We start from the raw sequence: 17,502 nt of genomic DNA on the forward strand, positions 1-17,502 counted from the left end.
TTTTGTTTGGTACTGGAGATGGAAGCCAGGGACATTCTACCTCCAAGCTACACCCCCCTGCCCTATTTTTTATTCTTTATTTTGAAACAAGGTCTCACTGGGTTGCAAAGGACTCACCAAGTACTAAGGCTGGCCACGAACCATGATCCTCCTGTCTCCGCCTCTGTTACTAATCTATTTAAAGTTTTAATTATCAGCTTTATTGATGCTCTTGTCTGTATTGTCTCCTTTTTTATATTCCTTGGATATATTGTGCCATCCTTTTGCTAATTCCTTAAAATGAGTGATTAGCAGCCCGGCATGGGGGCGCACGCTTGTAATCCCCGCGCTTGGGAGGCAGAGACAGGAGGATCACGCTGGTTCCAAGTCAGAGACCCTATTTCCAAATAAAAAATATGTCTGGGAGTGTACCCCGGAGGTAGAAGGGTTTCCAGGAACCCAAGTGCCACCAAAAAAAAAAAAAAAAAAAAAGAGTGATTAGCTTATTCTTTTGGTTCCTCTAAGGAAATTACTATAAGCACTGATTTTACTATAGAAGTTTTTGTTTTTGTTTTTGTTTTTTCGGGTGTGGGGATAGAAAGCAGGGGCATTTGACCTCTGAGCTACACACTTCCCTATTCTTTTTTTTTTTTTATAGTACTGGGGTTCCTGGAAACCCTTATTTGGAAACAGGGTCTCTTAAGCCAGCACGGCTGTCTTAAAACCTGCTCAATCCTCCTGTCTCCCGCCTCCCAAGCGCGGGGATTACAAGTGTACACCACCACGACTGGCTTTTATTCTTTATTTTGAAACCGGGTCTCACTGAGTAGCAGAGGCTGTCCGCGAACCGCGATCCTCTGGTCTCAGCCTCCCGAATGCTGGGATTACAAGCGTGCGCCACCACGCCCGGCTTTACTATAGAAATTTTTACCATATAGTCTTCTTATTATTCAGTTCAAAGTATTTTTACATTTATATTCTGGATTAATTTTATGGGCTCTTTAAAAGAATATTTTATTTATTTATTTATTTATTTATTTATTTATTGTTGTTGCGGTATTGACAATGGAACGCAGGGCCATTCTACCTCCGAGCTACACCCCCAGCCCTATTTTTTATTCTTTATTTTGAAACAGGGTCTCACTAAATTGCAAAGGGCCTCACTAAGTAGTAGCTGAGGCTGTCCGTGAACCTGGATCCTCCTGTCTCAGCCTCTCAAATGCTGGGATCACAGGTGTGTGCCACCACACCTGGCTTTAAAGGAATATTTTACATTTGTAAAATTTTGAAGGTAGTTTTTCTTTTCATTTACTACTACAATAAACTTTATTATAATAAAAGAACACACCTTGCATTATATCAATGCTTTCTTGAGGTTTGTTTGATGGCCCAGTTTACAGTCAATATTCTTATGCTTCAAAGATATACATTCTGCAGTTCTTGGGTGCAGTGTCCTATATTTAACAGGATTTTGTTTTTATTGTTGTTGCTCTGTTTGCCTTTTAATTACTCTATAAGTGAGAGAGGTGTGTTTAACATCTTCTATTATAATTCTAGATTTATTTATTCTATTTTATAGCTTGCTATATCAAAATAGAGGAAAAATTTAGACTTATATCTTCATAGCGAAAAACACATCATGAAGTAACCCCTTCTGTCCCTAATAATGCTAATGCTGTGTGTGTGTGTGTGTGTGTGTGTGTGTGTGTGTGTGTGTGTGTGTGTGTTTTACTGGGGATTGAACACAGGGGCATTCTACCTCTAAGATATTCCCCCAGGTCTATTTTTATTATTTATTTTGAAACAAAGTAAGGAGTAGCCTCAAGTATCTCAGGCTGACTGAACCTGCGATCCTCCTGTCTCAGATGTTCCTAGTACTAATCCAAGTACTAGGATTACAAGCATGCACCACCACACCCAGTTCTAGTAATTCTTGCCAGGAGAGTTGTCAATTACAATGCCTTAATGCCTTTTCTCTCTAGAAACACCACAGCATGACCACAGGGATGTGCTGTGGATTTGAAGGAACAACTTTCTCATCATATAATAAAAACAACTATTTAGCCATGCCAAGACTTAATATATAGTAATGACGTTTACTCTCTATAACCACCCTGAACTCAACTACTCCCTTTTCACATGAAGAAATAAGGGAATATTTAAATGCTTAAATTGCTACTCCCTTCTCACAGGAGGAAATAGGGGAATACTTAAATGACTTGCCCAAGATTACACATGTAACAAATGTAACGAGCCCAGATCTGAAGCCAGGCAGGGTGGCACACGTTTTTATCCCAGTACATGGGAAACTGAGACAGGAGGATCACAGGTTTATGGCCAGCTTCAGAGACTTAGTGAGACCCTACACAACTTAGACTGTGTTTCAAAGTAAAAGAATAAATAGGGCTGGGGTATAGCTCAGAGGTAGAATGCCACTGGATTCAATCCCCAGTACCACAAATAAGAAAAATAAAAATAATAGTTATTATTACTAATAATAATTATTAAAATAAAACCAATCCAGATCTTAAGCTGGGGTTGGATTCTTAACTCAATGTCCAACACTAGTGCAGGGCCTACACTCAAAAAATTAGCCAGGGCCATGAGTTATCAGAGAGGGATCATTTCATAACTGTGAAGTAATGTGGAAAACCCCTAAGTTTTGAAAATGGATACATTTGGTTCAAAGCTGACTGTCATTTACTTGGTGACATTAAACACCACCTGGAAACTCTCTAAGCATTAATTTTCTATTTTATGACCTTATTGTGTAAATTAAAAGAAATGATATATGCAATGTACCTAAGAGTGCCTGATATTTATTAAGCACTTAATAAATATTAACTATAGCATTATGATTTCCATAATATAACTTCTTAATTTTTGTATTTCTATTCTCCATATACTCATTAGCATTTCTATCTGCTTTAAAAGTTCACATTCAGTATACTTATAGAGAAACATCTGAACTAATTTGAAATCCATAAAATATATCATTTGAAATTGTGATGCTAAATAATATTCTTTATAGGCAGCTTGACTATCTAACTTCCAGCCAAAAATTTCCTACCCAGCAAAACTATCTATCAAATTAGACAGGGAAATAAGAAGCTTCCATGACAAACAGAAACTGAAGGAATTTACATCTTCAAAACCAGCACTAGAGAAAATACTCAAAGAGATTAACTACAAAGAAGAAATAGGTAATATACACCAGAACCAGAGAAACAAGATTTTCCATCCAGCAGACAACTAAGCAAAGAAGAATAAACAGTATTTCAAACAGAAGTAAAATCTTAACATGTTAGGAATTAAAAGTTATCTCTTAATAATCACACTGAATGTAAATAGCCTCAATTCCCCAATAAAAAGACATAAAGTAGCAAAATGGATTAAAAACCAGAATCCATCCATCTGCTGCTTACAAGAACCACACTTTACAAATAAAGATAGTAACAAACTCAAGGTAAAGGGCTGGAGCAAGGTAATTCATGTTAAGTAGCCATCCTAACAAATGTGAGGTAGTATTTCACTATAGTTTTTATATGTATATCCTTAATGATTATATTATGATAATGATGAGTGATAGTCATGTGTTTATTGGCCATATAAAAATCTTTGGAGATTCATTATCTATTTTAGTCTTTTACCTATTTCTAATTGTATTGTTTGCTTTTATTGTTGCTAATTTTTAGGATTTCTATTTGGAATATTAATATACCTTCAGATATAGCATTTGGAAATATTTTATCCCATTCTATCAGTAACTTTTAATTCTGTTTACATTGTCTTTGGATGTACAATATTTTTTATGAAGTTTGTTTCTTTATTCTTTTGTTGCCTGTGCCTTTGGAATCATATCCAAGAAATCACTGCCAATTTCAATGTTGTGAAGTTTTATGACCCAGGTTTTCTTCTAAAAGTTTATAGTCTTAAGATTTACACTTAGGTCTTTTATCTATTTTGAGTTAATATTTGTATATGGTGTTAGGTAAGGACCCAATTTTATTCTTTTTCATGTAGTTATTATTTTTTAACAATATTTAGTAAAAATATTATTATTTCCTTCACCAAATGTTCTTGGAAACCTTGTCAAAAATAACTTGAACATATATGGAAGAAAAAAAAACAAATATATCAGAGTTAATCAGGAAACCAAGCATGGGTAGGAAGGAGGGGGAGGGAAGGGTTAGGGATTGGGTAGGGGCTGATTGGGTGATGTGTGCATGTATATCTCCACAAGTTTGTTTTTTTATCCCATTAAGATGTATGACTACAATGCACCAATAAAAATTTATTTAACAACAACAAAAAGATATTGAGATTGACATTGGTGTTCTCACATACAGAAAGAAGGTTTTAAATTAAAAGGAAAGGCTTCAAGGCAGGCATGGTGGCACACGCTTGTAATCCCAGTACTTGAGAGGCTGAGACAGACAGATCACAAGGTTCATGGCCAGCCTCAGCTACTTAGTGAGGCCCTCTGCAACTTAAGAAATGAACGAAACTTTATTTCCTGTTTCAAGAAATGAAGAATAAAAATAGGGTTGGGGGTGTATCTTGGAGGTAGAAAACCCCTGGCTTTTATTCCCAGTACCACAAAAAAAAAAAAAAGGAAAGTCTTCATAGGAAATATTCTAAGTTCATTGTTGTCCTTTACATAAATATGGCTTTATATCTAATGGACTTTAAGTTTACTGCTCTATTTAGTAAAGTACCGAATCCACTTACCAGGATATGCATTTTCCAGCCAGGCAATCTTGGAGGGTATGCTAGATTATATTATTCAAAGACAAGCATTCTATAAATGTTTTACTGAAATTATTTCCTTATGCAATGGTAGGTGCTTGCTTAAAACTACTTTGAGAACTTTTCAAGATTAAGTGTTACAGCCACATTCTTTGGGATTTTAGTTGTACTATATATGATATGAAATAATTTATAAGTATTTCCATAATATAAATAGATTAATGGCTGGCTTCATTATTAACAGTATGGATACGTACACAGAAAAAAATTAAAGTACCCTTAGTCCCACCCACAAGGACAACTACTTTTAACACCTTTTATACATTTCTCTATATATGTAAATAATCTTTGCAAAAATAGGAACATACAGAGTGTTTTATAGCCTGCCCTTGTTATTCAGCAAGGTATTACAAGCATCATACAGTCATCCAGTATAAATAAATTTATATCTAAAAAATTGTTAAACACAAGAGTAATTCACAGCATGTCATCATATGAATCTACCTTTTCTCACATATTTTTCCCTATTCTGGACATTTAATATGAATGGAATCATAAACATGTGTTCTCAGTGAAGTTCTCTCAGTTTTTAAGGTTAGTGCATGTTGTAAAATATATTTCATTCCCTTTTATGCCCAAATAATATTCCAGAAGTGCATCCTGGCAAGATCAAGGTTTAATTCATGTTCATATTATTTTTGTTTAAACTCTTATTTTTCAGATTGCATATGCATATATATGGATATATATATATATATATATATATACACACACACACACACACACACACACACCTTATTTTTTCTGAAAGGTATTCCATATATATATATATATATATATATATATATATATATATATGGAATACCTTTCAGGAAAAATAAGAGCACAGTTTAAATATGAATAACACAGAATTAATCGTAGCACAGTCTCTATGTCAATGTAATCCCAGCACTGGATATTACAAATTATTCTTTGAGTAATTTAAAATCCCCTGCTAACATAACAATTTTCCCCCGTATAACTCTTCTTATTATTTGATATTAATCAAGTCATTGGAAAAAATTGTATTTGTAGAAGATTGCCTAAAAGACAGTTGAGCTAACGTTTTCTCTGTACATATTCTTAGGTTGAAGCCAGCCAAGAACCAGCACCCTCCCAGGTCTTGCTTTTATTGAACTGTGGAACATTAGTCCATTTTCTGTTGCTTTAGCAAAATATCTGAGTCTGAATAATTTATGAAGTAAAGAGTTCTGTTCAGCTCACAGTCTTGGAGGCTGAAGTCCAAGATCAGGTGACTCCATTGATCTGTCCTCTGGTGACGGCCTCACAGTAGATGTCATCATGGCAGGCGCACCCCATATGAAAAGTTAGCTACATTTATCCAACAATGGAAATATAGAACTGCTGTTCAATAAAGTGGCAGCTACCTGCCTCCCCTAAATCCTCCTGTCCGCTTTCAACAGTCACAGTTGAGTAGTTATGCCTAGTTTTTAAAGCTGAACATCACCCTGCTGCGCTGCACTAGAAACACTTTTGATCACCAGGTGTCAGGGCTCACAGGGAGAGCTAGCAGTTACAGATGCCATCGATGGGCTTGTCATAATGGCTTTCCACCACCGGAGGGAGCTCTAAAACAGACTGCAGGGAGTGTTGGCCCTGCTGGGGGCAGGGATGATAGATTGCCTACAGATGGAGAGTTTAAACCACATTAAAACTTAATAAAGAATTACAGAGTGGCTGAAGGAATTATAACACTAAAAATTCTTCCAAAGATAAAATACAAATACCTAAGGGCATTATGTTTGCACTGTTTTTATTTTTCTAAGGGAAAAATACACAAGAAATATTGATTCAATTAGTGAAGCCAAACAAGCCATGAGATTGTAAATGAGAGTGAATTTACTCAGAGCCCCTCAGCCCTGCCATCTGCCAAAACACCCTTCAGCTGAGCCCACCTCCTGCCTGAGCGCTGCTGAGGACCCAAGATACCAAACTCTCCTTTATCAGAAATTCCTCTTCTTTAAAACCCCTCGTACCTGGAGTTCTTAAGATGGGCATGATTCTACCTTAAAAAACTTAATTATATCTTAACTTTTTTAAATTCTGAGGACTGAACCCAGGAACACTCTACCACTGAGCTACATCCCAGCCCTTTATTTTATTTTATTTTATTTTATTTGCAGCACTAGGGATTGAGTCCAGGGACATGCTACCACCGAGTTACACCCCCCAGCCTTACTATTTATTCTTTATTTTGAAACAGGGTCTCACTAAGCTGCGGAGGGCTTCACTAACTAGCTGTGGTTGGCTGCGAACCTGCGATCCTCCTGCCTCAACCTCCCAAGTACTGGGATTACGATCCTGCACCCCCTCCCCCAGCTCTGGCCCTTGTAAAATTATATTTTGAAACAGGATCTTGCTAAATTGTCCAGTCTGACCTTGACCTGATCAGCCGCAGCCTCCCAAGTAGCCGGGAGAACAGGCATGTATACTATACCCAGCTTGCTTGCTTTTCTATTTATTTATTTATTTGTTTATTTGTGTGGCAGAATGGTAATGGGGATTAAACCCAGGGGCATTCACCTCAGAGCTACACCACCAGCCATATGTATGTATGTATGTATGTATGTATGTATGTATGTATGTATGTATTTTTAAATAGGGTCTTGCTAAGTTGCTGGGAGCCTCTCTGAGTCGGTGAGGCTGGCTTCAAACTTGTGATCCTCCTGATAATCTCCTATGTACTGTGATTACACATATACATCACCATGTCCAGCTTGCATCCAATTTTCTTAATATTCTTAATACCTATAACTAAAATGTAGTTAAGATAGCCACATATGATACACACCTGTAATCCCAGTACTTAGGAGGCTGAGGCAGGAGGACTGCAGGTTCAAGGACAGCCTCAACAATAACAGAGATCCTCAGCAACTTAGCAAGACCCTGCTTCAAAACAAAAAAATAAAATAGGGTTGAGGGTTTCGCTCAAAGATAGAAAACCTTTGGGTTCAATCCCTATTAACCCCTCAAAAATGAGAAAAAATGTATTTAGGGCTTTACCTAAGTCTAGGTGGCTAACATTGTTTTTTCCTTGTGGTTGCTGTCATTTTTACTTTTTTCCCCACTCCCTCTCCCTCCTCACCTTCCCATGCTCAGCACAGGGACTGACTTTGATAAGTTTGTGTATGTATATCAGGTTCCTAAGCTGTTTCCCCCTTCAAGCTTTCCTCCCCTCTCCCATCTCATTAATTAGTTGTTTATTAGTAAGATTTAGCAGGAATGACATAATCCTTTACTATGCATTATTCCATAGTGGATGGCAAGGTTGGGGAGATTAAAATAATAATGAGTTTAGCCGGGCGTGGTGGCGCACACTTGTAATCCCCACGCTTGGGAGGCTGAGACAGGAGGATCGCACGGGTTCAGAGCCAGCCTCAGCTACTGAGTGAGGTTCTCAGCCACTTAGTGAGACCCTGTTTCCAAATAAAATATAAAATAGGTCTGGGAGTATAGACCGGAGGTAGAAAAGTCCCTGGGTTCCACCCCCAGTACCACAAATAATAATAATGATGATGATGATAATGATAATAATAGTTTAACTATGGGGAAGCCAGGTGTACAAAGCACTGTCATTAGCCCATGAAATGTCGCACTGAGGAGCCTGCCAGGGCCACAGCACCGATGGAAGCCCGCCATGGACCACAGGGCACAGTGAGGAGGCACAGCGCACACTGAAGGGCCTCTGCGCTCTGCTCTGGCTGCCTGCCACGCGTGCCGCTGACTGAATGTCACAACAGACATTTTTATCATCTGGATTCCGAAGCCTGGATGTCTGAGGCCAAGGTGTCCACAAGGTTTGTGTCTTCTGAGGCCTTTCTCCTCAACTTACAGAGAACAACCCTCTCCCCGGGTCTTCACAGGTCATCTCTTGTACGTGCCAGTGTCCCCAGCTCTTAAGAGGACAGCAGTCATATTGGCTCAGGGCCCACCATAACAACTTTTATCTTGCTCGTTCTCTAAGGGCCCCATCTCCAAGGACAGTCACATTCTAAGAGACCACAGATGAGGGCTTGTACCCACGAATCTGGGGGAGACAATGCAGCCACACTCTCCCCTTCTTCCTAGGGTTGCTCATATGACAGGATTGACGGAGGGAGGTGGGAAGGGGGAAAAGAAGAACTGAAGAAGGAAACAGTTGGAATACTGCTGTAGCAATATATGATGCAGTTGCTGCCCATCTCAGTAACGTGGATGGGGAGGGAAGAGAGGGAGCAGGGTGGCTGCAGAAGGAAAGACACCCAGTGATGTGTGCATGTTGTTTGTATCACTTTGAATCTCACTATGATGTATAATTACAATGCACTAACAAAATCATATTTTTAATTAAAAAAGAAAGAAAAAGAGTTTGCAGTGTCCTCGAAGAGCTCTGAGATAGTAAGAGAGCCTGTGCTCCAAAGGTAGGCTTTAAGGCTTTATCAGAATGCCAGCTTCACCACTTACCAGCAGGGAGGCCTAGGGGAATTATTTAACCTTTCAGCCCTGGTTCCACTTCTTTTTTTCTTTTTCTTTTTCTTTTTTTTTTTTTCTGGCGGTACTGAGGATAGAACCCAGGGGCATTGTACCTCCGAGTGAGGCAGGCCCTCAGCCCTACATTTTAGTTTTTCTTATTTTTGAAACAGGTTATTACCAAGTTGAGAAGGGCCTCACTAAGTAGCTGAGGCTGTCCACAAACCACGATCCTCGGTCTTAGCCTCCCAAATTCTGGGATTTACAAGTATACACCACCAAGCCCGGCCTCCCCATTTCTAAAATAAAACTAAAGTTGCATTTTTCACCAGGCAGTGGAGGCAGTTAAAGGAGGTTACAAATGCCGACAGATAGGTACAGTGTCTCAGGTGTGGTCTGAAGCCTCCTGTAGCTCCACCACCTGGAGACAGGAGCCCAGAGGATGCTGTGTGACTTGACCCGCCCCACACCAGCTGCCGCTCTTAGGCCACTGAACACCGTAGACACTGTATTGCTCCCACAGAAAAATAATAAGCAAATAAATGTCAAAACAAAAAATAAAAACTGATAGATTTTTAAAATGTGTAATAAATTAATGCTTTATTTTAATTAATTTTATTGGTACATTAAATTATACACAATAGTGGGATTAAATTAAGGCTTTAAATATACATATACACCATGATGGTACAGAGGTCCCTCCCCCTTATCTATGATTTCACTTTCTACAGTTTGTTACTGAAAATACAGCACAGTATAATACAATATATTGAGAGAGAACACATTCATATATGTAGATAAAGAGAAACTTCTATGTGCACGGCCTCACCTGGAGGTAGATCAAGAATCTGAGTTTGAAGCTGTGAAGGACTTGAGGCCAAGCCCTCTACCACACCCCTAAGCATCTCTCAGACACTCTCATCTCCTTTCACCAGGTCCTCCCACCTCAGGCTCTTCCCTCAGCACTCTTAACAATTAATCCACCTGAGGGAACAATTTCTCTACCTCCAGTTGTTTCTCCCCAGGAGGGGAATGTGAGTGTCACCCATGGACACTGTTCCCATCACCACACATCGTCCAATCAGAAAGTGTACTGGGCTTCATCTTTACAGCAGGGACCACAGTGTAATTAAAGAATTTGTTGTGTCCTTTGCCATTTACTCTTCACCTCTTCTCTAGAATGTGGGCCACCTGCCAACAAGAATAATTTCTGACTCATTTCACCTTCTCTCCCCAGAAGCCCTGGTGTGCACTCAGTAATTATACTTAAGTCATTCACAAGGTAAATATAAGGTGAATGTCACTGCTTAGGACTTGGTCTTCCATAGATAAACTTTCAAACACTCTTCTGTGAATGTTAAGATATATCTACTTACACTTTTTCAAAATTATCCCTATAGTTGGGTGTTGTGGTGTACACCTAAATTTCTGGTACTTAGAAGGCTAATACAGGAGTATCAGAGGTTTGAGACCAACCTCATCAACTTAGCGAGTATCTCAGAAACTTAGTAAGACCCTATTTCAAAATATAAAATAAAATAGGGCTGCAACTGTAACACAGAGGCAGAACATCCCTGTGTTCCATCCCCAGTACCACAAAATAACAATAATAATAATATGATGATTATGATCACTGTAAAACTCCAAAGATGTATGTATATATGTATGTATTCACATATAACATTTACTGTAGAACAGGTAGTTATATGAATGGTGTAAAATATGAAATATCACCACAAAAACAAATGGTGTCACTTTGTATTCACTAATGATAAAAACTTCTGGAAACTCTATCACTGAGCAAGGCTATCTTCGAGCTTCTCTCTTTGTTGCCTCTCAGGATAATTGGGTCACCCTGATCTGCTCCCTTCCTGTGCTAACATACCAGGTAGCTCAGAAGTTTTCTGTAGCTGGTACTGTTCTCCTAGCCTCAAGAGAATCATTATCTCCCTCCCCCGAGCTTGCACAGCACCCTGTTACTCCTCTCAAATCAAAACCAAGGAACACGATTATTTACTCTGGAAAATATGAGACGTGTCCCATGCTGGATAGAGGATGAAAATTAAATTATAGAAAATAAATTCCTAGTTCTCCATATTTCTATCCATATTACAACTGTCAATTCAAAAGCTATTATTTGTGACCACAGCCATAATCATGACCATGACCATGACCATGACCCAGCTGGTCTGGATGTAGCCATAGAAAATCATATGGATAAGTAATAGGTTTCTCTAGTTATTTATATTGTATAGTTTGTACAATGTTCCTTAAACATGAGGTTTTGTTTTAGCTAGCACATTATTCTTCTTGCTTCAAGTATCCCTTCAGCCAGGTTCCAAGTTTCTGTCTTTTCCTAATCTGTCTCTTATTCATTACCAAGTGTCTCAGTGGCTTTGTTCTCTAGGATTAGCTTCAAAACCCTTACCTTCTCATATTAATCTCCATTCATTTTCTTCCTCCTTCTTTTAATGAAGTATCACTTTCTCTTAAAGGATCAAAATGTCTTTTGTATTTTTGCATCATTTATTACTTAGAAAAAAACCTCTTTCATAGCAAAGAAATACATTTGCAATTCAGGTTATCATAACAACTAGGAATCTGACCAGTCATGTGACTAACTGGAAATGTTTTTAGGAGAGTGATATTTTTAGCCCTTTCTAAATTGACAAGTGCATTAAATAAGACACAGAGACTAATGTTTTTTTAAAGTCCTTTGTAATGTTTTTTAAAGTCCTTTGATGCTTCTAGATTCTAGAATATGTTTGCTTGTTTAGAAATTGTCAAACTTTTGCTCTCTTGAACTAACTATACTCCTAAAATTTACTGAGAACTTTTCTTTATATAGGTATATACCTATTAATACCTATTAATATTTATCATATTATAAATATGAGAAATCTCTGGACATAGTAGTGCATGCTTGTAATCCCAGTACTTGAGAGGCTGAGACAGGAGGATTGCAGGTTTGAAGACAGCCTCAGCAACTTAGTGAGGCTCTGAGCAACTTAGAAAGACCCTGTTTCCAAATAAAAAATAAAATATGTCTGGGGGTATAGTCCAGAGGTAGAAGGCCCCTAGGTTTCATCCCCAGTAACACACACACACACACACACACACACACACACACACATAGACATACAGAGGGGGGAGTAGAATTTTGAGAAATTTAAAAAAATATTTAAAGTCTCTTTAAAATAACATTAATTGCTGGGCAAAATGGCACACACTTATCATTCCAGCTACTTAGAAGGCTGAGACAGTAGAATTACAAGTTTCAAGCCAACCTGGGAAACTTAGTGAGGTCCTATCTTAAAATAAAATAATAAACAAATTTTAAAAAGTTGAGAATGTAGCTCAGTGGCACAGTGCCCTTTGATTCAATCCCCAGTACTCCAACAACACAATAAAAATGGCAAATAATGTATGCACATTAAATATGTGTTTCTAAAATAAAATGAGTTAGGAAAATGGCATGCTTTATTTTATATTTTGACTAAATTTTAGTGTCTGATTTAATAAAACAAAAAGCTTGTTTTCCTTCTTCATTTTTGCTTTTGGTATTTTCTTTTCTTTTTTAATTTAATTTAATTTTTTTTTACGTGGAACATATTGAAAATGGCATACATTCAAACTGTGCTTGGCACCCTTACCACCTTCCCCTTCCCCCCTCCCAACAATGAGTGACCAGTTTAACCATGTTATATTTATATGTTTACACAAATTCAGATATAACTCCTTCATTAATCAACCTCAGCCTTCTTCCTCTCCTATCTTTCCATTCTATCTTTGATGAGGTTGTTCTTGATTTCTACTTTCATTCCTTTATGATCTGAAAAGATGCAAGGAATTACATTACATCTTTTGAATTTACTGGTGCTTGCTTTGTGGCCCAGGATGTGATCTATTTTGGAGAAGGTTCCATAGACTGCTGAGAAGAATGTGTATTCTGTTGTTCCTGGTTGAAATATTCTGTATATGTCTACTAGGTCCATTTGTTTTATAGATTTCTTTAGTTCTGAAGAATCATTACTTATCTTTTGCCTCGAAGATCAATCTAGTGGTGTGAGAGGTGTGTTGAAATCTCCCAATATTATTGTATTTGGGTCTATTTTAGATCTGATGTCTAAAAGGATTTGTTTTACAAATGTGGTTGCCCCCACATTTGGGGCATAAACATTTACTATTATTATATCTTCTTGGTGGGCTGTTCCTTTTAACAAAAGGTAGTGTCATGCTCTGTCTCTTGATGTGTTTTAGCTTAAAGTCTATTTTTTTTTTTTTTTGGATGTCAGTGTTGCTACCCCTGCCTGGTTTTGTTCTCCATTAGCATGGTATATCTTTTTATATCCTTTCACTTTCAGTCTGTGAATGTCTTTGGCTACAAGGTGAGTTTCTTGCAAACAGCATATATTTGGATTATGTTTTTTAATCCACATTGCCAGTCTATGTCTTTTGATTGGTGAGTTAAGTCCTTTGACATTTAGAGTTATTATTGAAATATGATTTTTGTTTCCTGTCATTTTGTGTTCTGTCTTCTGTTAGGTATTCTGTTATTTCTTCTTTACTTAGATGCCCCGCTGTTCACCTTCATCTCTTCTTTTGTTCTGAAGTCAGCTTCTTTTTTCTTCTTTATGGTTTATTTCTTTAAGTATTTTTTCTAGTGTTGGCTTAGAATGCATGAATGTTTTTAGGTTCTGCTTATCTTGAAACACTTTTGTTTCTCAATTAATTTTGAATTAATTAGTTTTGCTGGATATAGCAGTTTTGGTTGGAAGTTGTTTTCTTCCAGAGTCTGGATTACATCATACCAGTCTCTCCTGGCATTCATGACTTGGGTTGTATAATTTGTGGTGATTCTTATTGTTTTGCCTCTATATGTCACCTGTCCTTTTGTTCTCACTGCTTTTAAGATTCTTTCCTTGGCCTCTATGTTGGTCATTTTGATTGTTATATGGTATGGGAAGGTTCTTTTTTTTATCTTGTCTTAATAGTGTTCTGTATGTTTCCTGAACTTGAAGATCCAAGTCTCTTTCAATGTTTGGAAAATTCTCGGCGGGTACCATCTTCCCTTGCAGCACCAGGCTTCAGAGAGGAGGGGGACTCATAACAGAGCTCAGAGCCAGAGAGGAGATACACTGGCCTCACGGCCGAGGACACAGCACCAGTGCTATACTGCCAACAGCAGCAGCAAGCTCACCAGACGGCACCAGACCAACGCACTCAACAGCCCACTAGGCTCCAGAGAGGAGCGGCAGACAGCGAGCCAAGTTGAGCGGCTGCGGTTCAGCCAGGCGGAATTCGGCAGATTTCTCAGCACAGGAAGCATATAAAGCTCCCAGGGGCTGGGCTCAGCACACCCTGCACACTCAGTGTGGAGCTCAAAAACAGAGAAGAAATACGCCAGCCTCACAGCTGAGGGCATGGCAGTGGTGCCATATTGCTACCGGCGGCAGCAGCAGCAAATTCACCAAGTCCACTACAGCTCCATCAGTGCACTCAACAACAGTGAGTCAAATAGCGGCCCCTAGAGGAGAAATCCCAGTACTGCACTCTCAGGAACTTGACCCAGTGGGGGAGTGGCGGTGGCAGATATATCACACCATAGTCACAACTCCCTGCAGAGAACGCCCAACCTGGCACCCCCCATGGTCTAAAGCAGCCTCGATTGACTCCCTGGGTCTGAGACTTTGCGATACAACCCAGTAAGGAGTATTGGTGACTGAGACACCACAGACTCAAGATCCAGAGCACCTTAAGTGAAGTCGTAGTGACCCAGGGAAGAACCCAGAGAAGGCACAAACTTCTGAAATCATGGGAAAGAGGAATAACAATGGATCAATGAATGCCCACAACCCACAACATCAGAACCTGATAAAACAGAAATTCAGAGATTTCTAGAAGATCAAATTAGGAAAATAACTGTAGAAATAATAGAGGTGTTTCAAAAAGAATTCAGAGAGAGCCAAAAAGAGATAACGGATACAATAAATGAAGTAAAGGCCTCAATTCAAAGTATAAAGAACCAATTAGACCACATAGAGAATAGAATCTCGCTCCTAGAAAATGATCACTCCAAAAATTAACGCATAGTTTCTAATTTAGAAAAAAAATCCGACAGCATGAATCTGACATTGAAGAAATATGGGCCCATTTTAAGAGAGCTAACCTAAGAATAATTGGAATAGAGGAGGGAAAAGAAGGTGAAACCAAAGGGATCAACAATCTCTTCAAGGAAGTAATAGCAGAAAATTTTCCAAACATAGAGCAAGAGGTTAATACACAGGTCCAGGAAACTTACAGAACTCCCTTTAGACAGGATCGGAGAAGAGGATCCCCATGCCACATAATTGTCAAAATGACTGATGTGGAAGCCAAGCAGAGAATTTTAAAGGCAACAAAAACAAAGGGCCAAGTGACATTCAGAGGCAAACCAATTAGAATCACTCCAGACTTCCCAAACCAAGTCATGAAAGCCAGAAGGGCTTCGAGTAACATATTCCAAACTCTGAAATAAAACAACTTCCAGCCAAAAATTTCCTACCCAGCAAAACTTTCTATCAAATTAGATGGGGAAATAAGAAGCTTCCATGACAAACAGAAATTTATGTCTTCAAAACCAGCACTAGGGAAAATACTCAAAAAGATTAACTACAAAGAAGAAATAGGTAACACACACCAGAACCATAGAAACAAGATTTTCCATCCAACAGACAACTAAGATTGGTTATCTTTGGGGATTCATTACTTATGTTAGTCTTTTATCTATTTCTAAATTGTATTGTTTGCTTTTATTGTTGCTAATTTGTAGGATTTCTAGTTGGAATATTAATATACCTTCAGATATAGCATTTGGAAATATTTTATCCCATTCTATCAGTAACTTTTAACTCTGTTTACATTGTCTTTGGATATACAATATTTTTTTTTATTTTTTAGGGAGTTTGTTTACCCTTCTGTTGCCTGTGCCATTGAAATCATATCCAAGAAATCACTGCCAATTTCAATGTTGTGAGGTTTTATGACCCAGATTTTCTTCTAAAAGTTTATAGTCTTAAGATTTATATTTAGGTGTTTTATCTATTTTGAGTTAATATTTGTATATGGTGTTAGATAAGGGTCCAATTTTATTCTTTTTCATCTAATTATTATTTTTCAACAATATTTAGTTAAAAGATTATTATTTCCTCCACCAAATGTTCATGGAAACCTTGTAAAAAAATAACTTGATAATATATGGAAGAATTTATCTCTAGGATTTTATTTAACTCCAATGGTTTATATATCTGCCTTTATAACAAACAGTACTACACTGTTTCAATTACTGTAGCTTTACAAGGTTTGAAATCAGAAAATATACATCCTCTAACTTTGTTCATTTTCGAGATTGTTTTGGGTATCTAGAGTCCATATTCCATATTACAATAGATTTTTTCTGAAAAATAAATAAATAAATGTATGATAGTTTCACCTAAAAGAAAAAAAGAAAAAAATATTCTCTGGTAAGAAAGAAAGCAAAAAGAAATATTGGAATGTTATCTTTAAGTCATCAAAAGCTTGGTATTAGACAAATGAAACTGTTATGTGAGATTATCATTGTTAATTTTGGATAAATTGCTATAATACTAGATGTCAACCACTAAGCCAAGCATGGGAAGGAGGGATGGGGAGGGAACAAGGTAAGGATCGGGGAGGGGATAACTGGGTGATGTGTGCATGTATGTCTACAAAAGTTTTTTTTTTTATCCCAATATGATGTATGAATACAGTGCACCAATAAAAAAATTAAAAAAAGAAAAAAGAAAATTCCCTGACATTATTTCTCTGAAGAGATTATGAATGCCCTTGGTCTGTACCTCTATCCCTTTTTCAATGCCTTTTATCCATAAGTTAGGATGCTTCATATTGTCCCATAGTTGCTGGATGTTTATGTTTTGTTGCTGTAATGCCTTCTATATGCTGTTGACTGTGGTTTCAGTTTTGAATGAACTGTCTTCTATCAGTAATATTCTACTTTCCATTTCATCTAATCTTCCAGAATATCTTTCTCTTGCTGCCTTCATTTTATCAAACTCTTTCATTTCATTCCAGACCTCTTTTTAATTCTTTCTTAGTGTTTCTATTTCATCTTTCATCTCCTGTAGATTTGTTTTTAAAGCCTTTCATCATATTGTACATCAAGATTCAGAACTCCTTTTCTTGCATTTCTTATAGGTCGGTATTCGTGATTTCTGTTGTCTCCTTACTATTCCTATTCCCATATTT

The sequence above is a fragment of the Muscardinus avellanarius genome (genome assembly GCF_963383645.1).
Source record: "Muscardinus avellanarius genome assembly, chromosome: 4".
Taxonomy (NCBI): domain Eukaryota; kingdom Metazoa; phylum Chordata; class Mammalia; order Rodentia; family Gliridae; genus Muscardinus; species Muscardinus avellanarius.